The sequence below is a fragment of the Marmota marmota genome, unplaced genomic scaffold (genome assembly GCF_001458135.2).
Source record: "Marmota marmota marmota unplaced genomic scaffold, marMar, whole genome shotgun sequence".
NCBI classification, from domain to species: Eukaryota; Metazoa; Chordata; class Mammalia; order Rodentia; family Sciuridae; genus Marmota; species Marmota marmota.
This window is the reverse complement of record NW_026000101.1, coordinates 12,553,499-12,580,286: the sequence shown is the minus strand read 5'-3', so window position 1 is coordinate 12,580,286 and position 26,788 is coordinate 12,553,499. Positions and strand designations below refer to the sequence as shown.

At 36.2% G+C, this 26,788-nt stretch overlaps 1 long non-coding RNA gene across 1 annotated transcript in view; it reads right to left on the bottom strand.

The window, feature by feature from the left end:
• Positions 1-1,730: 1,730 nt before the first annotated feature.
• Positions 1,731-26,788, bottom strand: part of LOC125610684 — a 118,189-nt gene continuing 93,131 nt past the window's right edge. Inside the window, exons 4-5 of the long non-coding RNA XR_007340684.1 lie at positions 3,170-3,426; positions 1,731-2,879 (exon numbers count right to left, since the gene is read on the bottom strand). This is a non-coding gene — a long non-coding RNA (uncharacterized LOC125610684). The remainder of the gene's footprint in view (positions 2,880-3,169; positions 3,427-26,788) is intronic.

Here is a 26,788-nt window from a genome sequence, read left to right as displayed (position 1 = left end):
ATCATCAAGCTAACTGAGCAGAGACTTGGGTGGTCACATACCACAAATATAGATTTTACAGAATTAGTTCAGGAAAGCCACTAAGCAAACAATAAATAGCAACAACAAATTTGGAGGGGCAGCTATTTGATTTCCAGAATTGTCACTACATGTTATTTTAAATGTCCCATTTTCAACCCAAAACAAAATAAATTAGGAGACATGCAAAGAAAACTGTTTTGAGGAAGCCCAGGTGTTGGATTTTTTTAGATTAAAAACTTTACATTGGTTGTTATAAATGTGGTGAAAGAACTAAAGAAAACCATGTCTAAAGAACTAAATGAATACATGAGAAAATGTCTAGCCACATAGAGATTATCTATAAATGGAAATTATTTTTAAAAAAGAGATAGATGTGGGGGCAGGGAGTATATGGGCAATCTCTGTGCCTTCCACTCAATTTTGCTGTGAATCTACAGCTTTTGTCAAAAATAAAATCTCCAAAAAAAAAAAAAAGGATATTTCAGCATGGGAAGTAAATTAATGTAAATGAAAAATTCACTAACAGGTCTTAATGGTATATCTGAGTTAACAAAAAAAAATAATCAGTGAATTTGAAGTTATATCAATTGAATTAGCTAAAGAATTAAAAGAAAAATAAATGGGGGAAATTAATAAAATTTCAGAGATCTATGAAATACCACCAAGCATGCCAACACATATATAATGAAGGTTCCGGAAAGAAAAGAAAGAAGTGCAATGAATGTTTGGACAAATAATGACCAAAAACAACAATCTAAATGAAATAGGATGGAAACTCAGAGTATGACAAACACAAGGAGATCTGCTTATGCCATAAGTACAGAATTCCCCTGCTCTCCTCTCCCCTCCACCAATCCCATCTTCTTCCTCACACAGATTCTCCTATTTTTTATTGGTTCTTTTTAGTTATACATGACAGTAGGATACATTTTGATATAATTATACAAGCATGGAATATATCTTATTCTAATTAGAACCCCAGTCTTGGATATACACGATGGTGTGATTCACTGTAGTATATTCATATATGTACTTAGGAAAGTTACGTCACATTCGTTTCACTGTCTTTCCTTTTCCTATGCCCCCTCCCTTTCCTTAATTCTCCTTTTCTAATTCTCCCCCTCCCTACCTTATTTGGGTTAGCATCCATGTATCAAAGAGAACATTCAACCTCCACTTTGGGGGAATTGGCTTATTTCACTTACCATGTAGTCTCCAGATCCATCCATTTACTGGCAAAGGTCATGCAGTCATTTTTCTTTATGGATGAATAATATTCCATTGTGTATATATACCATAATTTCTTTATTCATTCATCTTTTGAAGGGCACCTAGGTTGGCTCCATAGCTTGCCTATTGCAAATTGTGCTGCTATAAACATTGATGTGGCTGCATCACTGTAGTATGCTGATTTTAAATCCTTTGGCTATATACCAAGGAGTGGAATAACTGGGTAAATGGTGGTTTCATTCCTAGTTTTTTGAGGTAGATTCTCCTATTTTTTTTTTAAATTTTATTTATTTATTTATTTATTTATTTATTTATTTATTTATTTATTTTAGTTGTGAATGGACCTTTTTTTAAAAAAAAATTATATACAGTGCTGAGAATCAAACCCAGTGCCTCATTCTTTCAAGGCAAGTACTCTATCACTGAGTCACATACCCAGCCCAGTTTCTCCTATTATTAACATTTTGTGTTAGTGTGGTATGTTTGTTACAGTTGAACTCGTGTTGACACACTGTTAATTAAAGTTCAGAGCTTGGGGTAAATCTTTGGGTTGCCTATTCCATGGATTTTGAAAAATGCACAGTGTCCTGTATCTACCATCACCATGTCATACAGAACAAACTTAAATGCTCTAAAAATGCCCTGTGCTGCACCTGTCATCTCCCCAGAAACCCTAGCAACCACTGGTCTTTTCACTGTCACTCTGATTTCACCTTTTCCAAAATACCACATAGGTGGAATCATGCAATATGCAGACTCTTCAGACTGGTTTCTTTCACTTAACCATGTGCATTTAAGTTTCCTCTATGTCTTTTGGTGGCTTGATAGTGCATTTTTTTCCACTATGAACTATTACTCCATTGTATGGATGTAATACAGTTTATTTATTCATTCGCCTATCATTTAAGTTACTTCCATTTGGGTGGGGGGAATCATGAGTGAAGCTGCTATAAACACATACCAGTGTGCCTATAAACAGTGTGGACATGTTCTCGTGGACATAAGGTTTTCAAATCATTTAAATAAATACCTAGGAGCCTCATTGTTTTTTCACTTTGTTGCACTCTGGTAAAGTTCTTCAAGTTTGTTTTATATTTTATTGCCCCAATCCTAAGATCATTCATGCCCCTACATTTAACTCTGTGAGCTTGCACATCCTGAGCACCCACATGCCATGAACACATATCAACACTTCCAATTCCAACCCGACAACACAGGGTTCAGCCTAGATTTCCCTTGTTCCATATTGGTGACTTCTTTCTCCAATGGTAAGAAACTTGACTCCCATTATCTTCAACATAATTACTTATCTGTATATTTACACTGTATTGAACCAATCTACAAAATCCTGGGAGAAGGACTCTTACCTAACTAGTCCTGCTGGCCCTTTCTAAACCCTGACTAATTTCATGCCATGGACCTACTAAACTGGCCTCTGTATATACCATTACCTCTGACCTCTGACCTTTGACCTGTAGGTTCCACAGGCCATTGTTGCATCATGGACCCTGAACACTTCCCCAACTCCTTCTTCATCCCAACCCAAAAGCCCTCACCATCTTCATCCGCCTTCCCAGTCACAAATCCACTCTTGGCACCAGCCCTGGGGCCTCCAACTTTCTGGTTATCTGAAAAGAAAAGAAGGGAAGAAAAAGAGAAAGGAAGAAAAAAAGATAATTTCTTTAAATAGAATAGCATAAGCATTCACCAAAACAAAACTTAAGAGACAACTTATTTATGTGTCGTTAACAAAACTTGTCTTAAATTCATACCTTTATTATGTTTTCTTACAAAAAGTGATTTCAAAAGGGGTAGGATTTAGACATTGGACTCTGGGAATTATAAGGAGGATGTATAAAACTTGCAGGACTCCCAATGCAGTACTTTTACTGACCAATATGGCATAATAATCTCCCACCTCTGTATCTTTCTGCCTGCTGGTCCCTCTTCTTGGACTGTCCTTCTGTGCCTTCTCTCCATCATACACTATCTCCACCTGGAAATCATCGTCTCATCCTGTAAGGCCTATTCAACGTCAGCATTCCCTTTCTTCATCAGCCTTTCCCAGCAGGTTTCTCTTGGCCTCCTCAACAGCTGTGTTCATCTGTACATCCTTCTTGTAATTGCACTTGCACTCTGTCTACATACCTGCTTTCCTCATCAGACATGGTGTACCTGAAGGTCAGGTAATGAGTTAAATTCACCCTTACACCCCTATCATCAAGCACAGTGGTTGGCACATAGTAATTACTCACCGTATATTTAAGAAATGAAGAAATGACTTAAATAAATCCAACCAGATAAGTTACCACCCATCAAGTTTGGGGGGATTCTAAATGCCCTAATGAACCATAAACACATTAAATACATTCTCAAAAATGGCATTTTCCCAGTCTTTTGTTTAACAAAATGTTGCCTTTTACAGACTTCATATCTAGATAATACGCTCTCTACTCTCTCCGTGCTCAGAGATAGCTGCACAGCCTGGTAACCCTCCTATAATTCTTCTTTTTACTCACAAAGAAGAAAAAAATGTTTATAGTCATTTTACTATTCCCAGAAAATATGTCCCCTGCATGTCATCTCTAATTTTTATATATCACAAAATCAATTAATCATAGAGCCACAGAGCTAGAATTATCAGAGATCTTTTGCACTCATAACTTCATAGAGGGGATAACTGGGGCCTAAAGAGGTGAAATTACTTCCCCAATGTCATAAAGCAAATTAGTAGCAGTGCTCACCCAAGTCTGTTGCTTCCTAATCATCTTATCAAATATTCCTACAGTGATAAAAATTCTCCCACCCACACAAAAGCCTTTCAACCACTGGTTCACTTATAAATTGTTCCAGGATAATTGTTAATAATTATTACTAAACATGAATAGGTTTGGATACTAAGCTGTAAAATAACAGACAAAGCCTGCACATACAATTTTTGCCCCTGGCAGAAAACTGAGTGACATGGTAACCAGCGTCCTACTCAATCAACAGGTCACTCTGGTTTGTTTTCGTGAGTGTGTGTGTGTGCACGTGTGTGTTGTATGTGATGGTTTTTCCCTGATTTCCATTAGCATTATACAAAAAGGGAAGTTGGAAATATGAAGGCTTCCATTGTTGCCGAGCCATGTAACTCTCGTCTAAATGGCATTAAAATTGTTCAGACATTGAAAGGAAAGCAACTGCACGTACCCATTGCATTACGTAGGAAAACCAATGTAGGCTGTGTTGCATGTCACCAAGGGCCCCACATGTGACATACAGAGAAAGTGACATAATCCAAATATTCGGCAAAAGCAGCCCACAGTGACAAATGCATCATTTCTGAAGAGGAAGAGAGAGCAGATGGCTCGGCAAGCAATTGTAGAACAGCCAGCTTCCCCCTCCGCACCTCCAAAACCAAATTGCCTCCCAGTGTCTCATCATAGGCCCTGGGGAAGCTCAGAGGCAAAACACTCACTATCACATTAGCAGAAGCCATGTCAGAAGGACGCCTAGGTCATGGTGCTCTGGGCTTGCACCCAAAGGCCCTGAGTTTGCAGTGAGATTCTGCTTATTCTCCTCTACATTACTGTAAGAGAGTTACTTAATCCCCTTATATTTTATTTCCTTGTCTATTATATAGGACTGATAAAAAGAACTCCATAATGTTACAGAAGATACTGAAATCAAAGTGAAGCTTCATTGTTTCTGTGTTTAAAAGTCTCCATGTTTATACTCTTCATCACAAGGGTGGGATAAGTCTATTTCATTTAGAAACCATTGGGTAAACATTTAGCACACACCCATTGTAAGCCACATACTAGTTAAATGAGAAGACATATAGAAGCTGAGGCTCTTTGGCTGGTAATTTTTAAAAAGATAATTATCTATTTTTCTTGGGTTACTTACATGGCAAGTGTGGTGGAGAATAAAGTAAATATTTAAATACACAGAGAAAGGATAGAGATGGATATTTCTGTATTATTTGTATGGAAGCCTAACAATTAATAATGACTTACAATTCTAAGACTTTATTTTTTTTAATGATTTCATAGATGTTAACTGATTTAATCCTCACTCTAGCCTTACAAAGCAGGAATGATTTCCAACTCTTATGGAGCCTGAACACAGGGACAAGTCTAAAACACTTCCCACTATACCATGTTGCCTTTCACGCTAACACCAAGGGTACCAAGGTGGGAAGTGGAAAGAGTCCTCTGGTGAGATGAATCATAATTATTTTTCAATACTCCCATGTATATTGTTGGGGCAGAGAGAACATAGGACTCCACTGTTCTGAAACTTCATCAATGGTAAAAAAATAAATAAATAAATGAATAAATAAGCAGCTAAAATAATCATCAGAAAAACCATAAGAACAAAGCTAAGTAATTTTGATAATCCTTTTTGCTAGCTTTAATCCCACACAATACATTTATTTTACTTGTTTATTCACTAACTGCAAAAGAATCTCCCAAAAGCCAAGACTAGACCAAAATAGCAGAACAAAACTAATTGGTGGATCAATAAAGTGCTCCATTCTGTTTGCATAAATAGACATTTTGATGGCAATCCTCTGCTTTGATGGCAACCAAAATAGATTAACTGGATCTTTAATAGATGTATATAATAAGAACCACAAACAATGTGCCCTGAAGATCATCATCCTGGTATTCAGGCAGATGGCAGAAATGGAGGAAAGGGGAAAGAAGGGAAAGAATGGTCATGGAGCAGCTGTTGCATGTGAGCACCATGCTGGGCCCTTGACATAGTTTAGCTCTTTGAAGTTTCATCTTATCCCTAGGTGCATGTTACAGATGAGGAAACAGAGGCTTAGAGGAGTTAAGAACAGTCCCACTTCTTCGCTTTGCCCTACCGCTTCACATTATCTTGGAAAATTCTCTGACCTAGAAGGGTCAGAGCACATGTGTGGTAGAGAAGCCCTCCAAGGGGATTGTGGGACCCCAGTCTGTTCATCTCTGTTTGCATCCTGGCTCATAAGGTGAGCCACCTGATCTTGGATGGGCACCTACAAAATCATGAGCTGAATAAGCCTTTTCTTTTATAAATTAATAATCTCAAGTATTTTGTTATAGGAATGCAAAGATGATTAACATGATGGTCAATAAGAATAAAGGCAAGGGCTGGAGTTGTGGCTCAGCAGTAGAGCACTTGCCTTGACATGTGTGAGGCCCTGGGTTTGATCCTCAGCACCGCATAGAAATAAATAAATAAATAAAATATCCATTGACAACTAAAAAATATTTTTAAAAAGAATAATGGCAAAAGAGGATGCTAATTCACAATGGGAGGGGTTCTAGGGAAAAATAGAAGTACTTTAGGCAGAGGGGAGTGAAGAGAGGGGAGGGGTTATGGGGTTAGGAAGAATAGTAGAATGAATAAGACATTATTACCCTATATGTATATATGATTACATGACCAGTGTGATTCAACATCATGTACAACCAGAAGAATGAGAAGTTATACTCCATTTACGTATGTCAAAATGCGCTCTACTGTCATGTATAACTAATTAGAATAATTTTTTAAAAAAGAATAAAGGTAAAAGAAATGACCTCAAGATTTAGGATAAAGTCTCTGTTATCCTTCAAGACAAGAATGTCAGCAAAATGGATGGAATTAACTCAATTTTTTTAATGATTGTAAAACAAGATTATACATTTTATGATAGAAAATTGGTGAGTACGTGAAAGAAGAAGTGGAGAAGAATCACCATAATTCCACTCTGATGAGATTGACATTTTTTATTTTTAACATTTCAGCATATTTTCTCCTAATCTTGTTCTGGGAACTTTTTACACACTTGAATTCATACTGACTATATAATTTTGCGTGCCATTTTTTGAGTTTAACATTGTCATGAAAATTTTCCCAAGTCTTGAAAAAACTCCTATAACTGTTTAATCTTGAATGCCATTGAATCACAAACATGAGAGATAAGGTCAATGCTTTAAATTTTTTGTATATTTCTATAAGACTTCAGCACAGTCACTAATAGAAATGGGATATTGAAAAATATTCATTGGATGGAATATCAATACCAATGCATTCTCAGCACTCTTTAATTTTCCAATCCTCTGATATCCTGTGTACATGGTGCAATTTATGGTATACTGTGTTTGCTCTCGGGATACTTCAGTCTAACCCTAACTAGATAGTATGTTTCATGAGAAAAGGCATTTCATAGGTTCAATTCCTCTTTTTGATTTTAGTCTTTACCAACAATCCCTACCAGAATGTTTCTTCTAAAAAAATTTGATCTTATTTAAAAATACTATACCTCTAAATATAAAAAGAATGTTTTATTTCTATTGGTGATAACTCTACCACCAATACATACTTGATTCCCCCCTCAAGTTTCATCTCTAGTATCAAATTCTCTTTTTTAAATATTTATTAAAGAAATTGATATAATTAAGGAAATAGGGAAAGGTTAACTGGAGAAACGGGTATTTACCTGAGATTTCCCCCACCCCAACATCTACTCATCTATCAAAAACAAAGACAAATTCTAGAATAAAAAATAAATACACACATAAGGAAGGGTATCCACCTCAATTAATGTGCAAATCCAAGAACTTTGAAAACACAAGGAAACAGGCAAACAAATCTCCCCTCTCACCTAAATTTAAAATCCCTCAATAAAAGATTCCACAGATATGGAAGTAGATGAAATTCCAAGGAAAAACAATTTAAAACTAATTATTAAAATGTTCATACTCAAAAAAAGGTCTAAGGAATGAATTAAGACAGCAAACATGGGAGATGAAAGAAATTTCAATAAAGAAATAGAAACATTTAAAAGAAACCAATCAGAACTCCTGGAAATGAAAGGCACAATGAACCAGATTAAAAATTCACTTGAAGACATCACCAAAAGATTAGATTGTGTAAAACATAGAACATCAGCCATTGAAGATATAACCTCAGAACTTGAAGATAGAGTATATGAATTTGAGTGCACAGAATACAATAAAAGGGAAAAATAATATAATATGATCAGGATACAAGAACCCAACATCAAAAAAACAAACCTGAGAATTATTGGAACAAAAAAGAACATGGACATAGAAGATAAAAGCATTATGAACATTTTAAATGAGATAGTCACAGAAAACTTTCCTTATATCAGAAATGAGATAGACATACCTATACAGTATGCATATAGGACCCCCAAAATATCTAACCAGAATAAAAATTCTCCTAGACATATCATAATCAAATATCTAACATAGAAAATAAGTAAAGAATATTAAAAGTTGCAAAAGAGAAACATCAGGTCACATTTAGAAGCAAACCAATTAGGCTTACTTCTGACTTCTCAACAAAGACACAAAAATAAGGAGGGCCTAGCATAAAATATTCCAAACTCTAAAAGAAAATGTTTGCTAACCCAGATTGCTATAGCCAGCAAAATTCTCTTTCATATTTGATGGGAAATAAAGACTCTCCTCAGTAAGAATAAACAAAAAGAATACATGACAACCAAGTTAGCACTCCAAAGAATTCTCAAAGTTAAATTTTACACAGAAGAACCCAAAAACAAATCCCCAAACTCCCAAATAAATGAAGATCAACAGAAGACTAATCACCTAAATGAGAATCAAGACAGAATTTTAAAAAATTAAAATGATGACGGCAAACCACAAACACACATCCATTATAACACTAAATATAAATGGTCTTAACTTCCCAATTAAGACATAGATTAGCATAATGGATCAAAAAATGAGATCCAACTATATATTGTTTGCCATAGGTAAAAACACAGACTGAAGGTAAAAGGATAGGGATAGGGAAAAATATTCAACATAAATTGGGTCCGAAAACAAGCCAGAGTATCTAATCTCATATCTGACAGAGCTGATTTAAAGCAAAAACTTATTCAGAAGAGACAAAGAGGATCATTACATCCTGGTAAAAGGAACAATCCAACAAGAAGATATAACAATAGTAAATATATATGCTCCAAATGTCAACACACCCAATTATATTAAAAAAATACTCTTTGACATCAAATCCCAGGTAGACCCTAATACGATAATATTCTTATCACCAACAGATGTGATAAGAAATCAATAAAGATACTAAATAATACCAACCTAAATAACACTATAAATCAAACAGACCTAGTAGACATCTGAATTTACTTTCTAGTCAGCTAATTTACCTACTAGACAGCTGAATTTACTTTCTTCTCAGCAGCACATGGAAACTTATGCAAAATAGACTATATTCTAAGTTACAACATAAGTCTTAGCAAATACAAAACAAAATTGACATAATCCATGCATCTTATCACACCATAATGGAATTAGACTAGAAATCAACAGCAAGAAAAATGATAGAAATTACATAAACACACGGTGATTAAACAATACCCTTTTAAATGAAGAATGAATCAAACAAATGAGAGAAGAAATCAAGAAATTCGTAGAAACATGGGCTGGAGTTGTGGCTCAATGGTAGAGCACTCACCTAGCATGGGTGAGGCACTGGGTTTGATCCTCAGCACCATATAAAGATAAATAAATAAAGGTATTGTGTCCATCTACAACTAAAACATATTTTAAAAGAAAGAAAGGAAGAAAGAAAGTCATAGGAACAAATGAAAACAAAGGTACAACATGTCAAAATCTCTGGAACAGTATGAGAGTAGTACCAAGAAGAAAATTTATTGCATTGAGTACCCACATTAAAAAAAATAGGGAGGGACTGGGGTTGTGGCTCAGCGGTAGAGCGCTTGCCTAGCACGTGAGAGGCCCTGGGTTGGATCCTCAGCATCACATAAAAATAAATAAATAAAAGTATCGTGTCCAACTACAACTAAAAAATAAATGAATATTTTTTAAAAAAATAGGGAAATCACAAATAAATAAGCTTATGCTCTACCTCAAGGCCTTAGAAAAAATAATTCCAAAATCATTAAAAGACAGTTACTAATAAAGATCAGAGCTGAAATTGAGAATAATACACAGTATCGACAAAAAAAAGAGTTGGTCTTTCCAAGAGGTAAATAAGATTAATAAATCCTTAAGCAAACTAACCAAAGGCAAAAAAAGAAGACGTAAATCAACAAAATTAGAGCAGAAAAGGGAGAAAACACCACAGAAACTTCTAAAATCCAGAAAATTACATGAAACTATTTTGAAAATTTATACTCAAAAAAACTGCAAAATCTAGAAGACACAAAATTCTAGACACATATGACTGCCCAATTTTACCAGGAAGATATAGAAAACCTAAACAGACCAATATCAAATAATGATATTGAAACAGCAATTAAAAGCCTCCAACAGACATTATTATTGCTGTATGTATATAGGTGATTGTATGACCAATGTGATTCTGCAACCTGTACAATCAGAAAAATGAGAAATTATACCCCATTTGATTCAAATGTATGAATTGTCAAGATCATTGTACTGTCATGTGTACTTAATAAAAATAAAATAAAATAAAATAAAAAGCCTCCAACAAAGAAAAGCCCAGGATCAGATGGATTATCAGCTGAGTTCTACCAGACCTTTAAAGAACTAACACCATTGATGAACACTTTCATGTATTTCCTTTCAGTTCTTTAATGTGTTTGTGTATGTGTATGTTCATCGGTGTCTGTTTGGGTGGTAGGATTACATGTTTTGACTATCTTTGTATTTTATACTTTTCAGATTTTCTGTAACAGCTCTGTGTTTGTTATCCAATCTGATAACCAATAAACAGTGTTTGTTGCATGTAAAAAAAATAAGAACTAACACCAATCTTTCTCAAATTATTCCATGAAATTGAAATAAAGGGAACTCTCCCAAATATATTCTATGAAGCCAATATAACCCTGATACCAAAACCAGTCAAAGACACAGCTAGAAAAGAAAACTACAGACCAGTATCTCTGAGGAATATAAATACAAAAATTCTTAATAAAATATTATCAAAGTGCATTCAAAAACATATCATAAAGATAATAAGATAATACACCTGGGATCAAGTGGGCTTCATCCCAGAGCTCCAAGGATCATTCAACTTATGCAATTTAATAAATTGTAATTCACCACTTAAATAGAATTAAGTACAAGAATTATTTGATCATTTCATTAGATACAGAAAAAGCCTTTGATGAAATACAGTAACCATTAATGTTAAAAACACTAGAGAAACTAGGGATAGAAGGAACTTACCCCAATATATTAAGGCTATATATGACAAATTCAAAATCAACACCATATTGAACAGAGAAAAATTGAAAACTGTTCCTTAAAATCAGGAACAAGACAAAGATATCCACTCTTACCACTTCTATTCAATATAGTTCTCAAAACTCTAGCCAGAGCAATCAGGCAACAGAAGGAAATTAAAAGTATACAAATAAAAAATGAAGTCAAATTATCACTGCTAATGACATTATCCTATATCCAGAAGGCACAAAAAATTCCACCAGGAGACTTCTAGAGCTGATAAATGAATTTAGCAAAGCAGAAGTATACAATATCAACACTAAAAAAATCAATAGTTTTTCTATACTAAAACAGTGATTCAGCTGAAAAAGAAATCAAGAAAACCAACACTTTCACAATAACCTCAAAAAACAATCTGGGAATTAATCTAACCCAGGAGGTAAAAGATCTCTACAATGAAAACTATATAACACTAAAGAAAGAAATTGAAGATCACAGAAGATGGAAGCCTGCCCCCACACTGTATTCTTAAATAGGCAGAATTAATATTGTTAAAATGACCATACTATCAAAAGCATCATACACATTCAATGCAATTCCCATCAAAATACCAATAGCATTCTTCACCTAACTAAAAAAAGAAAGAAAAAATAAACAGTCCTTAATTTTGTTTGGAAGAATATGAGACTTAAAATAGCCAAAGCAATTTTGAATAGAAAAGTGATGCAGGAGACTTCACAATACACAATCTCAAATTATACTACACAGCTACAGTAGCAAAAGTAGCATGGTATTGACATCAAAATAGACATGCAGACACAGAAACAAACCAAATACTTATACCATCTGATATTTGACAAAACTGCCAAAAATACATGTTGGAGAAAAGACCACCTTTTTAATAAATGACACTGGGAAAACTGGATGTCCACATGTAAAAGACTAAAACTGCATCCCTATCTTCCATTTTGCATAAAAGTCAAATCAAAATGGATCAAAGACTTAGGAATCAGGCCAGTAACATTGCAACTGATGTTCAGTGATCCCAGGAATACTGTATTCATCCCAAAACAGAAAACCCTAAGAGAAACTTTAGAGGACAATAATGTCCACATTGAAGTGCCCAGGAGATGATGAGGCTCAGAAATACAAGAAATCATTAAGGAATCTGGTTTTCATGAAGAACATAGATTGAATAACAGAGGGCCTTGTAAGTCATGGAAAATTCTTGATTTTTCTCTGAAGGAGTAGAAAAATGGGTTTTGAAAAGAGTGACATGACCTGACTTGGGTTTTTGGAAGCCCATACCATTGAAAATAGAGAGGTACAAGAATGAAATAGAAAGAACTAGGAAGCTATTTTAAAAGTCCGGAATCTTGACTCCAAAGGGCATAACATGCTCTGTGTGGAGGTCTTAGGCAGGTATGGAATAGGCTGCCTGGAAAGGCAGAGAGCATTCAGCCGCTGGAGGTCTGTATGTAGAAAAGCTCTTGGCAAGGATATTGAAGAGACTCTACCACCTAAGAGTCATTTCCAACACTGAGACTCCCTGGTCCTTGCCTAAAATATCCTATGCCCCCAGACAGCCTGATGATCCATATGATGCTTGTCATTTATTTCTTACTATAAAAACAGTATATTTACTAGAGAAAGTTAAATTTTTATATTTAAAGATATACGTAAATAAACAAAATGAGAAGAAATAAGAACACAGTCTCAACGACCGATGTGTGTGTGTGTATGTGTATGTCTGCGTGTGTGCGCATGTGTGTGTGCGCGCGTGTGTACGCATATACTTCTATTCCATTATCCTGGCAGATGTATGTTCAGATACATACATGATAGAAAGCCTAGGTTTTCCCACAACTAAGCAAAATTTCTGTCTTTGTGGTCTTTTATAATCTTTTGAATACAATCTGTGGTTAATATATTCCCCTGTTAATTTGTATTTCCTACCAGAATAAGAAACCCCTTAAAACTTGAAGTAATGGGTGGTATAAATAAGACGGAAACTGGCAAGGTCTGCGTAGTCTTAAGATATTTAAATGATGGAATAAAGTCTTCCCCCATGAGTGCCTCCAACCTAGCTCTGAGAAATGGATTTCAAAGTGTCTCCTATTATCATACTCCACGATCCTCTTCCAGCATCAGCTGCCTCTCCTCTGTCATCGTAACAAGCTACATCCCATGTCAAGTGACAGGAACGTAATGAGAAGAGAGCCAAGGAACATCCGTCATCCTAATTGAACCTCTGCGGTCTCATCTTACTTTTCCCTTGTTATCTCTGGGCATCTTGTGACATTACAGCAATCATTCATCCCATAAGCACTTAAAAGTTTGCTATATTCATCATATTAACACCAAGAGTGACAACTTGGTATGTCTTCAGATATAGCATCGGTAGAGTCATCCAACAACATTTACTGAGCATGTTATTTTGTACCTGGTGCCATCTTCAACATTTTGGGATAAAGCAGTGGACAAAATGAGAAAAATCTCTGTCCTCATGGAGCTTCCATTCTTATTGAAGTGAAAATAGGCAATAAAAATCTAAGTTTTAGATGATGATAGGTACAATGGAGGGAAACAAAGTCAGGAAGGAGAAGAGGTAGTGATAAGAAGGAGGAACAGGGATTGTGATTTTAAATGACATGATCAGGAACGTCCTCGACAAAAACAGTGAATTTAGAGCAAAGGCCTGAGGTAGGGAAAGGAGTGGACCATAGGGACAGGAGGGGGAGAACATTCCAGGCAGTGGCCACAAGACAGTGAAGTACTTGGGCATGTGCTGAGTATACTATGGAGACAAATGTGGGTGGAACAGAGTAAGGAGAAATGCAATAGAAGATGAGCTCAGAAAGGTAGCTAAAAGCAAGATCACATAGGACTTCATAAATCATTGAGAGACTTGAATTTTTCTTTGAAGGAAGTGGAACCCATTGGTGAGTATTGAGCATAATGGTGACATCATGTGACCTGGGTTTTGGAGGATCACTTCAAAGCAGATTATAGTGGGCAAAAATAGAAGCAGGATATTAATCCATAGGCTGGAAATTTTCAGGAGACAGTGGCTTGCGTGCATCTGGGAAGAGGCAGCCAGATTCTGCAGTTTTTTGAAGACACAGCCTCAGGATAAGGTGACAGTTTTGAGACAGGATATGAGAAAGAGGAGTCAAGGATGTCACCCAAATTTTTGATCCTGGATCTGAAAGAAGAGATGTGTCATTTACTGAACAGGGAGCATCGTGGAAAGAGTGGGCTGCAGTGGCGTGGGTAATCAGGAGTTCAGCTTGGACATTTGAGTTGGTTAGTCATCAGAGTGGAGCGGTTGGATATGTTAGTGGGTCTGCAACTTGGGGAGAAGGCCAGGTTAGAAATTTGAGAGTTACCAACATATAAATGGTGTTGAAGGTCATAGACTTAAGAGACTACGTAGGTAGTCAATGTTGATAGAAAATCAAATAGGCCCAAGGGCTAAACATGGGATAGGCCAATATTTAGAGCTCAGGCTTATGTGGAGGAACCAGAAAGGTGGGCAGGGCAGGGGACAAATACCAGCACGCAGAAAGTCTTTATGCCAACTTCAGGGAAGATGTAAGTGAAAAGCATTAATGAAAGAGAAAGTGCACATTACCAGTGTGACAACTCTGAGAGACCAAGATGATGTGGTGCTGTAATAGTGTCTGATTATGAAGAATAAAAAGAAAGAAGTACTGACCCCCAAAACACCATCATTGGTGTGGGGATGTAGTTCAGTGGTAGAACACTTGCCTAGTGTGCGCCTGGTCCTGGATTAAGTCCGTGAAAAAGAGAAATCAAGGAAGAAAACACTGTCTTTAATTTCATTTAAAGCCACTTCCAACAATTTTCAACTATAATATGACCTTAATGATCATATAATATTCCATTACATAAATGATAAATTATTTTATGCTCCTATTACCAAACATTTATTTTTTTACATCTTGTGGGTATTTCAAATATTTCTAATGAACATCTTTCTAACCACTTCTTTGTAGGTATAATTATTTTTTTAATATAGTCCCATAAATATAATTACTGAATTAAAGGTGGAACACATTTTTAAAAGGGTTTTAATATATATTTTCAGGCTGGTCTCTATAATGGTTGCACCAATTTGCATTTCCGCTAACAGGGTAAAAGTGTATTTTCAAAATTTTAGTTTATTTTCTTTTTAATTGTTAGAAAACCAGGTCTCTTTTTTCCACTGACTCTCTTGATTATCAAATTAGATATTTTTCATATGCTTATTGGTCTTGGTGCTTCTTTCTTTTTTTTGACAACTGGCCAATTTTGAATATAATTTTGATCACAAATTAATGATCTTATATCTTTGTCTGTCATCCATGTTGCAAATATTTCCCCAGTTTGTCTTTTGCTATCATATCTTTTTTTTTTTGTTCTATCATATCATTTTAGGGGACATGGGCTCTGCTAACTTTTATTTGGTTGGAGGTGACCAATCTTTCCTATTTGTTTCTATTTCTGGAATCATATTTAGGAAGTCTTTCCTCAGGCTCTCCCAGATTTTCTACTAGACCACTATGATTGCATTTTTTTTATCCATTTGAATCATTACCCCTTCAGGAATTTATGTAAAATAGGAAACAGGAATTTGCTTTGAGTTATTTTTTTAGGAAGGGTCAAGTTATATCAGTCCTTGTATCGGTAATTTGCTATATACCTTCAAGGGCATTCCATTTTCAATAGGAAGGATGAATGACTTGCTCTCTAGACAAGGCACATTCACATCTGAATTCTGATTTTTGGTGTTACCTTTTGCCTTCCTTGGCGTATGCATCAGGTATAGGATGATCTGGACAACTAACACCTTGGATTCTCTTGCCACCACAAAAACTTTCTGATTATATTCCAGCCTATCAATGCTATTGACACCAGAGACTCAACACAAACCTCTTGAGGTACTTAGGCCATTGAAAGCTATGTTCCATAATTAAAAAGGAAAAATTAAATAAGACATATTTACATGAACATTGATACAGAAGTCTTCAACAAAATATCAGAAAAAAAACCTGAATTCAGCAATATATTCAAAGGATTTTACACCATGACCACGTGGGATTCATTTCAGGTGATGTTTCAATGAATGAAAATTGATCAATGCTACGCATCATGCTAACGGAATGAAGAAAGAAAACCACATCATCTTAATTGATGCGGACAAATAATTTGACAAAATTAAACACCATTTAATGATAAAAGTGGTAATAAATGGAAACTGTCTCAACATATTAAATGCCATATATAAAAAGTTCACAGTGAATATCATTACTCAATGGTGAAAGGATGAAAGCGTCTTACAAGATCAGAAATAAGACAAGGATGCTCATACTCTCACCCTTCTACTCAAGATAGTACTGGGATTTCTAGCCAGAGAAATTAGACAAGAAAAAGAAATTCTACTTCATATAAATTAGAAATAAAGAAGTCAAATTATCTCTTTTTGCAAATAATATGATCTTATATGTAGAAAACCCAAAGACTCCACCAAAAATAAACAAACAAAGGTTAAAGCTAATAAATTAATTCAGTAAAGTAGTAGTATACAAAGTTAACACACAAAATTAAGTTGTATTTTTATACTAACAAAAAATAATCTGAAATATTTATTATAAAATAAATCCATTTTCAATAGCATTGAAAAGCACAAAATACTCAAGAATTAACTTACCAAAGAGATGAAACACTTGTACAATAAAACTACCTATCATTGATGAAAGAAATTAAAGAAGACATAAATAAGAGGAAACAATCCATGTTCATGTGTTGGAAGATTTAATTTTGTTAAGATGTCAATATTACCCAAAGCAATCTACATGTACAATGCAATCCCTAACAAAAATTCCAGTAACATTTTTGCAGAAATAGTCTTTCTAAAATTCATATGTAGTCTCAAGGAATTCCAAATTGCCAAAATAATCCTGAAAATTAAAAAAAAAGAACTCAAACTTTCTGATTTCAATATTTACAACAAGCCACAGTGATCAAAATAGTGTTCTACTGCCAGAAGAACATATAGTCTATTGGAATAGGACAGAAATAAGGCCTAACTGACATGGTCAAATGAGTGTTGGGTTCCATGACCATTCATTAGGGAAATATCAGTCTTTTCAACAAAGATACTGGAAAAAAATGAATCTCCACATGCAAAAAAAAAAAATGAAGTTATATCTTTACTTGTTACCATATGCAAGTGTTAACTCAAAGTGAACCAAAGATTCAAGTGTAATATCCAAAACCTAAAACCCTTTGGAATAAAAATAGGATAAAACTTCATGACATCGAATTTCACAATGACTTCTTGGACATGATATCAAAGGCACAGGCAACAAAATAACAAACAGACAAACTGAACTTCATGAAAATTTTGTGTAAAAAAAAGACATTATCAACAAAGTAAAAAAGCAAGCCACGGAATGGGAGAAAATATCTGAAAATCATGTATCTGATAAGGTATCAATATCCAGAATACATTTAAAAACTTCTAAAACTCAATAACAAACAAAAGAAACCTAATTTGAAAATGGGCAAAGGACTCCACTATACATTTCTCAAAAAATATTTATATACACAAATGGACAATAAACACATGAAAAGATGCTTAGTTTCACTAATCATCAGGAAAATTAAAGTCAAAACTAAATGAGATACACTTCACACCCATAAGGATGGCTACCATTAAAATGAAGGAAAGAAAAAAGAAAGAAAAGAAATTAGAACCCTTAAAATGATACAATTACTGTGTAAGACATAATTAAAAATAGAGCCAGGTGCCAGGTATGGTGGTGCATGCCTGTAATCCTAGCAGCTCAGGAGCCTGAGGCAGGAAGATCGCAAGTTCAAAGCCAGCCTCAGCAACTTAGTGATACCCTAGGCAATTCAGAAAGACCCTGTTTCTAAATAAAATACTAAAAAGGACTGGGGATGTGGCTCAGTGATTAAGCGCCCCTGAGTTCAATCCCTGGTACCACGAAAAAAAAAAAAATAGAATTAACAAGTGGTCCAGCAATTCCACTTCTGAATATATACCCAAAAGAATCAAAACATGTATATTTGTATATTCATGTTCAAAGGAGCATCACTCACAGTAGGCAAAACATGGAAGCAACCCAAATGTCTATCAATGGATGAATGGATAAGCAAACTATGGTAAATATATATACAATGGAATATTATTCAGCCTTAGAAAGGAAGGAGTGTCTGACATAGGCTACACCATGCGTAAATACTGAGGAAGTTATGCTAAGTTATTTAACTTAGTCATAAAATCACAAATATTGTATGATTCCATGTATATAAGCACTTAAATCCAAATCATAGAAACAGACAGTAGAATGGTAATTTCTAAGGTCTGGGGACAGCAGGGAATGGAAAGTCAGTATTTAACTGATGCAAGGTTTCAGTTTCATACGATGGAGAGAGTTATGGAGCTAGTTCCATATGGAATGGAGGTACTGGGAGGTGGTGGGAAGTGTAAGAGTTGAGACCTAGTAGAAGGGAGTGAGTGGGTCCCGGGGGCATGTTCTTGGGGCTATATCTTGTTTCTGGCTCCTTCCTCTCTGCTTCCATTCTTCCATGAAGTGAGCAGTTTTCCTCTGTCATGTTCTTCCACCATGATGTCTCTGCTTTGGAGCCAGCCCGTCGTGGACTGGAACCTCTGAATCTGTGAGCCTAAGTAAATCTTTCTTCCTCTAAGTTGGTTTTCTCAGGTATTTGTTACAGTGACGAAAACCTGATAACACAGATGGTTGTACAATATTACAAATGTATCTAAAACCCTGTAACTGTATGTTTAAAAAATGGTAGGGTGGTAAATATTATATTATAAATACTTTGACACCATTTTATAAATTGGGCAGCAGGGAGAGAGACAGTCTCCACCCATCAACAGTGTGAGAAGGTAATTGACATACATTTCTTGTGATATACTCAGTGATAGCATTAGTTCTGAAGTCAAGAGAACTGGGGTTCAAATTCTGGCTTGCTGTGTGAACTTTCACAAAGTTCTTAAGCCTTAGTGTAAATTTAATTATCTGTCAAGTTAGAGTAACAATATCCACTTGCAAGGTTGTTGTACAGATTTAATGAAATAATATGTGCCTAACTAATAATATGTGCAGAGGATATAGATGTTCAAGTTTTGTTAAAAAAATCTGAATAATTCCATACATACATTGAATTACTTTAAATTCAAAGTAAGTAAATATATATTTTGGGGTACTATTTGGAGAAATTTATGAAGAGAAAGGACTTTAGCATGATAGAAAAATAGGCTCAAAAACATGTATATATATGTATACATATATATGTATATATACACACACTTATATATTTATTATATTCATTTTATATATGATTATTTGATGTATGTTTTTAAATATATATATTTGTTCATTTTATATATGTATATATAAATATATGGCTATGTACATATAATGAACGAGATGTGTGCACATGATACCAACTCAAGGTCTTGAGTTTTATCCCTATATAGAAAAAGGATTCAAGAAAGAATTGGATTCAGTTTGTAAGGGAAACTATGAAGGAATCCTCAAGAACTCTAACAATTATTTTATGATGGTTTATAAGATGAACATTCACTGATGAGTAATAAAATAGTAAAATGTGATTTAAGGTAGTATGCAATCAGAATTATATCATGGTTAGGCCAGTGATATAGCTTGGGAGTACAGGAAATATGTATAGACTTTTCTAGTACATAATACAGGTACACAGACTTTTCTAGAGTATGGAAAAGATATGTTGAAGGCTCTGTCTTTCTGCAGGATAAGACAGTGAAAGGACACACTGGAGGCAATCCACCATCCTGCATCCCAGGAGCCACCCATGGGACACTGACCAGCAGAACTGCCAAGGCAGGGAATGGAGGGGCCCAGCTTACATGCCTTGCATTGTTGAGATCAGAGTGGATTGACCCACAGTTTTTTATAGGTCTCTCAGCAGAGGAAATAGAAATCTTATTTTCCAGATCAATTTCTTAGCCTTAAGGGAACCAGATTCCTTTAATCAGCTGACCCATCTGTGCTGGAGACTTCCTGGAGCAGAAAGAAGGCTTTGACTCATCAAGGAATTGCATACCCATTGTTAGGGCCAGGCTTTTAGGGAGCCTCTGACTGTGGCTGGTTACCTAGGCCTTTGAGCTGCCCATGAGTAAGACATAATAAAAGCTAGCCTGTGAAACCCTAAGCCCTTTTAGCAAAATCTGCATGGACAGCCTTCCCTGGATTCTTTCTTGCTCTGATGTCTGGACATCCCATTGGTTCCTATTTTATAGACCTTTGACTTGGGCTTTCAGGGTCCTCTTCCTATTCTGTCCCTAGTCACATAGCTCCAGGGTCTCTCCTCCCTGACTTTGCTTATTTTGGTGACCCAAATCCTCATTCCCTTATCAATCCAGCACTCCTCGGATTTTACCTCATTCAAGCACCAAGAGAACCAAGAAAGAAAACCTACTCACCTTAATGCCCTTGCACTGGAAGCAGGGAGAGGTAGTTAGGGACCATTTGTCCTGGCTGCTCACATTCTACAGACCTGTTCCAAAAGTTTACCCACCCATTGACACCATCCTTTATTCTGGCCCATGGAGAAGAGACTGATTCTCTCCATTCCCTGCACCATGCCTCAACCCCAGTGGCCTCATGAAGACTAAGGAGAGACAGTAGGACCTGTGTTACCTCACCTGAGACTCAGAGTGACCCTGTGAAGTGCATGTCTTACAATCACATCACGTGTACTTCAGAACTAAGAAAAGCTTCCACTTTTAAATGAGACGTCTTACTCCTCCAAAAAGTACAGTGCTTATTGAAATAAATGAAAAGAGGGTGGTTGTTTTAAATCAGTATGACTAATGTTAAAAAACAGCTGGTAAGGAATACTAGGTAATCACATACACACAGGCCACCAGCCGGGAACATTGCAGTGCTATACCTACCATAATTTAGTTCTCCCTCCCCACGTAGTGGCAGCTGTGATCTGGGACTTTGCACATTAGAGGCCATTAGGAAAAGCAGCATGACTCATCATCTTCTGTTTGTGTTATTTTAACTTAGTCATTTGGGGGCAGATCTTCTGAGACACTAACAATAGTCTGAGACTAGATTGATTTTCTTCTTTAAATAACTTGTGGATTTTTTTTTTCTGTTGAGATTTCTGTCGTTTCAGATGAAGATGCATAAAACCCTAGAGCTGGAAGGGAACTTGGAGGTCACCAGAAACAATCTCGAGTCCTCATCCAATGATCCTTGACAATATTCCTGGAAGCTATCCAGAGCCTCCATGTGTTCTTCCAGGGATGGGAAGTTCACCCCTCACAGGGCCATTTTGACTTTTCAGAGAGTTCTAGCAATTAGAACATTTTTCTTCAAAATATTCTATCGCTCATCTTCCTCTCCACTTCTAAATGAATCCATGAGGACATTATTTTCTTATCCACAGTGCAAGCATTTGCAACTTTTCTTAATTTTCCTTTACACTCCTCAGTATCCCAGATACTCTCATACTCATTTCTATTGGAAAAAGAATTTAAACCAAGGCCCAGGTATGAGCTGGCCAGGGCAGAATAAACAGCACTCTGGGCACAATGCCTTCTGCAGATGCAACTTTCCTAGAAGCCAGACCATATTATTGTACCATTTGAGTTTGAAGTCTTAGGGGTTCCAGGTATACTTTCCAAATAATTTACTTTGCTTTCAGGGTATCCCTGGTTCTGTCACTCAAGCACTTGTTTTTACCCAAAATGTACTGTTATGTATGCTTATTTAGCTGCTAACTGTATCTTGTAAACATTAACCCAATGTAACTGGTATCAGGATCTTCTAACCATTATTATCTACTTTCCCTCCCAATTCTCATACAAAAATGTGAAAAGTATTTCCAATGGCTTCATCCTTAATGATAGTTTTGGTTATCCAAGGATAAAGCAGAGTGACTGGCACATCAAATCTTTAATCAATGGCCTTTGGACATAATTAATCAACCAGTTGTCAAACTAGAACCTGATGGTAAGTATTCCCCTGACTATCAGAGAATTGCATATCTTGATGGCATTCTCAAAATCTCTCACCCTCAAGTGCCCATAACACGTAGGCCTACAAGAAGGTACTTCATAAGAAGCAACCCTCAAAACTCACCATTGCATTTCACGTAAGGATATACTGAGCAGATGGTTTACTACATGACATATGTCCTCTTCACGAGGACACAACAGAAGCTTCTCTCGGCTCTCGGCACTGTTTTTCTTTCTTATAGACACTTTTATTTATAATGTTTCCTCATTTCCTAGACTGTCAGGAAGTCTGGGGGGAAATTTGTAAACCACCTCTAGGGAGTGTATAGAGCATGGAATGAAAGAGTATCATGGTGGACGTCTTATGGACCAGCCATTCACTCATGGTTCCTTTTTAATTCCCCTTGTTTTTCCTGTACCCTAATTTCTTCACTTTTTGCCTTATTATTATTGAATCTTATGTATTATTAAAGCAACCAAAAATCTCCTTAGAACAAAGATAAAAATGGAAGATGGATAAATAATCCAGACCACATTTTTCGAAGTATATTATCCATAAGGATGTTATGAGAATTTTGTTAAATGCTTTGCTACATCATGTCTTTAGCACCACTGTGATCCACAGGACTTAGAATCGCTTAAAAGAAAAAAAGAAAAGAAAAGGGAAATATCTTGGTTCTTGCAAATCCATACTAGTTCCTAATGACCACTGCTTCCTTTTCTAAATGCTTACAAATCATAGATATTGTTGCCCTGTTTATAATTTTTCCAGGGATTGGTGTCAAGTTGGCTACTCTATCATTGGGTGGGATGGGGGATGTGATCCATGTTTTGCTCTTCCTTTAGAAATTTGGAATATTTGCTCATTCCAAATGTCTGGAATTGCTCTTATCCTCCATGTCTTATCATAGATTGATAATAATTAAATTCTTAACTGTCAGTTCTCTCAGTATTCTGTGGTGATTAACAAATGCAGTGAACTTTCTATTCAAGTCCAAAAAAATTAGGCATCATTTTTTGAGAATAAGGTTTAAAGTATGCTACAAGCTGTTATCATGGTTAAATTATAATAATGAGTATTTTGTGCAAATAACTTTACCCCAAATGTAAGCCTCAAAAAAAGGAATGAGAGAATTAAATTTTAGAGTAGTCACAATGCACAGGTACCATGCTGGGTCCTATTGATACTTTGTTTCACATTCAGAATAATACTGTGATCCAAGTTGTTACATAGTTTACAGATGAGGAAACAGCTTCAGAGAGGCTAAGTACCTGACCTAGATAACAAAAATAAACAACAAAACTAGATCTTGAGCCCAAAGCCCAGACTCCCTCTCCCTATATTGGACACGTGAATTAAGGAGGAATGATGTTGAATGGCCAGCCAGTTGTAGCCACTATCGATTGGAAAATTACAACCATGAAGTTTATGCTATCTTGGTGATCTTGTTCTTTAAAACAAAAATCAATCCTTTAGCTAAGAAAACCTACATGAGAGAGTAGTGCATCCCTAAGAAAAGCAAATTGCAAAGGAAATATTCCTTTACCTAAGGACTAGGAACTGGCAAAGCAATTCCTACCACAGGCTGAGGGAGAAACTCTCATAATGAGTTAAGCCCTCAAAAGTAAGTCTGGGAAAATAAGACAATATCCTTAGAGCAGAGTTAAGAAAAGAAAAAAAAAAAGAACAATTAAAAGTTAGATTGGACAATGACAAAGTTTAATTGAGAAAAGAGTGTATATACTTAGCTGCTTATATTTCTTTAAATATTCTTTCATTCTTGCCAAAGCCATAGCAAGAACATGTGGAGAAGACACTTATCCTGGAAGCTGGGGTAGGTTTCAAGTACCCTTCCTTTGATATATCTCTCAAAAATGGAACTCTAATACCTAATCCCAGGTAGGAAGTTTGGGCCATTGAGTTGCACATTATTCCGCCTCAGCATGAAGGAATATATCAAAGCAAAGATATTCTCTCAAATTGACATTAGTCAGTAAAAAGTATATGATAGATTGTATGACCTGAAGAATTAACCAGTTGTAAGAAAAATTTTATAAATGCATTGCTGCTGAGAATGATATGGTTGTCAAGTCTCCATCAGACAACAGAAATTTTCCCAAATTTGTTCAAGTTAAAGAAAATGCATTCCTAGGAAGATAGAACTAAATGCAATAGGGGTAAAGATTGTATTGTTGTTCATCTGTCACAGGGCCATTTTGACAACTGATGAAAGAAGGAGTGGGATAGCAAACTTTTGTCAATTTTATCTAACAGCATACAAGAAGGACAGTGTGTCCATAAATGAGCAGTACTGTTTCCTTACATAGAACTAAAGGGGAAATCTATCCAGATAACTCTTCCAAACAGAAATAGCCCCTGAAGCATACAACCTTTTTTCCGTTTTTGTCCTTTTCTTCCTAGCCCAAGACAATCCTGTCTCTACCCAAACAAATCCAAACCTGGTGAGAACCTTGGGAGCTCCATTCTATGGAAACCTATTGTGTCTTTGAGTCTTTAACCCTTGAACCAAGTACCTTTTGTCACCATTTATCTGGTAGCAGCTGCTATTTAAAAAGCAATTGTTCTTACATTTCTAGTATCTGTATTATACCAAGAGGCACTGGGCTGAGCTAGCATCATAATTAATCTCAATTAAACCTTTTCATAATCCTGCAAGTTCTATTAATATCCCCCATTCTAAAGATGAAGAAATAAGAGGTTAGGGAGCCAGTAAGTGGCAGAACTGGAATTGAAAACCAGCCTTGGCCAACTCTGAAGTCCTTCTTCTTTCCAATACATCACATTACCCCTCTAATCACAATCAAGAGTGCTATCCAGCACTCCTCCCGCTTTCCCTCATCATTTCTCTGCAGTAAGCACCTTGAACTTGACTATCTCTTGAGTCAGTTATGATGCTCTTGAATCCATTAGGATACTTTTACTGTTACTCTGCAGGTGCAAGTAGCAGTAAACCAACTAGAACTGGCTTAAACTGGCTCAGTGGCACATACCTACAGTCTCATCTTCTTGGGAGACTAAGGAAGCAGGATTGCGTGAGCCTAGGAGTTTGAGGCCAGCCTGGGCAACCTAGTTGAGATCCTGACTTAAAAACGAAAACAAAAGCTGGCTTGAACATTGAAGGAAATGTGTTTGGTTTATGCAATTAGAAAATACAGAGGTAAGGAAACATCGAGCATGCTTTGCTCAGGGCTGCACCCCCTGTTCTCTACTGTTCTATTAGCTTGACTCCATACACTGGCTTTGCAGAATGTTTTTAAGCAACTATTTTATTGCTTATATCCAGGAAAAGAAAGCTCCACTTCATGGAAATACTAAGCAAAACACTAAGGTCCACTCTGATGACCAGCCTAAAAGAGTTTCAATTGCCGAGGCAATGCTGTTTTATGACTGCCTTAGGTCTGTCTATGCACTCCATCTCCAGGACAATTCCTGAGCAAAACATCCTAGCAGGAGAGATAAGAATACCCAGTTTGATTAGACCAAAAATTCTTGGCCAAGGCTATAAATTAGCCTCAAGTAATGCTAAACTCCCCCAAGTAATTGAAAGGAGCAACAGAATAAGAAGCAACTGAGTTATACTCATCAGATCCCACTGCCTGGAGTCAAGCATTAGATCAATCACACCCACACCATGCTTCACTCCTCTAGGGTGGGGTGGGATGGATGGCATGAATGAGGAAGAGGTGTTCTCCAAATCCCTCGGCACCATTAATGAAGATTTGTTGTGGGGCTCCTCATTTTGGTGGTATCTCTTCCCCACTAGACCATAAACTCCATGAAGACAGAAACTGTCAGTACTTCTCACCATTATACTCCCCAAACCTAACAAGTACCTGGCACCTAGTAATAAATGTCCATTGAAACTTTTCAATGAATGAATAAAACTCAAACTCTCTAGGGTGAGCCAAGCAAACAAGCCCTATTTGCTTTTGAATGAGCCAGACATCTTCTGCAGATCAGACTCTCAGTGTTCTTTGTCATTCTCTGCTCAAAACTCTCAGGGATTCTCTTCTGCCGGCCTTGTGTCCTCCAGCTCCTTTGCAGCATGTTAAAGGTCCTTCGCAGTTAATCCTTCATCGACCTCTCCAGGCTCATATCTGGGGATTGTGTGCACTGAGAAGACCTCATCTTTACTGAACTCCGCTCAAATGCATCCTACCCACAAGAGGCTCACTTGGTTTTTTTTGTTTGTTTGTTTGTTTGTTTGTTTGTTTTTGTTTGTTTGTTTTCCAACATAAAGAATGGCTATAAAATTCAGTTTTCATTCAA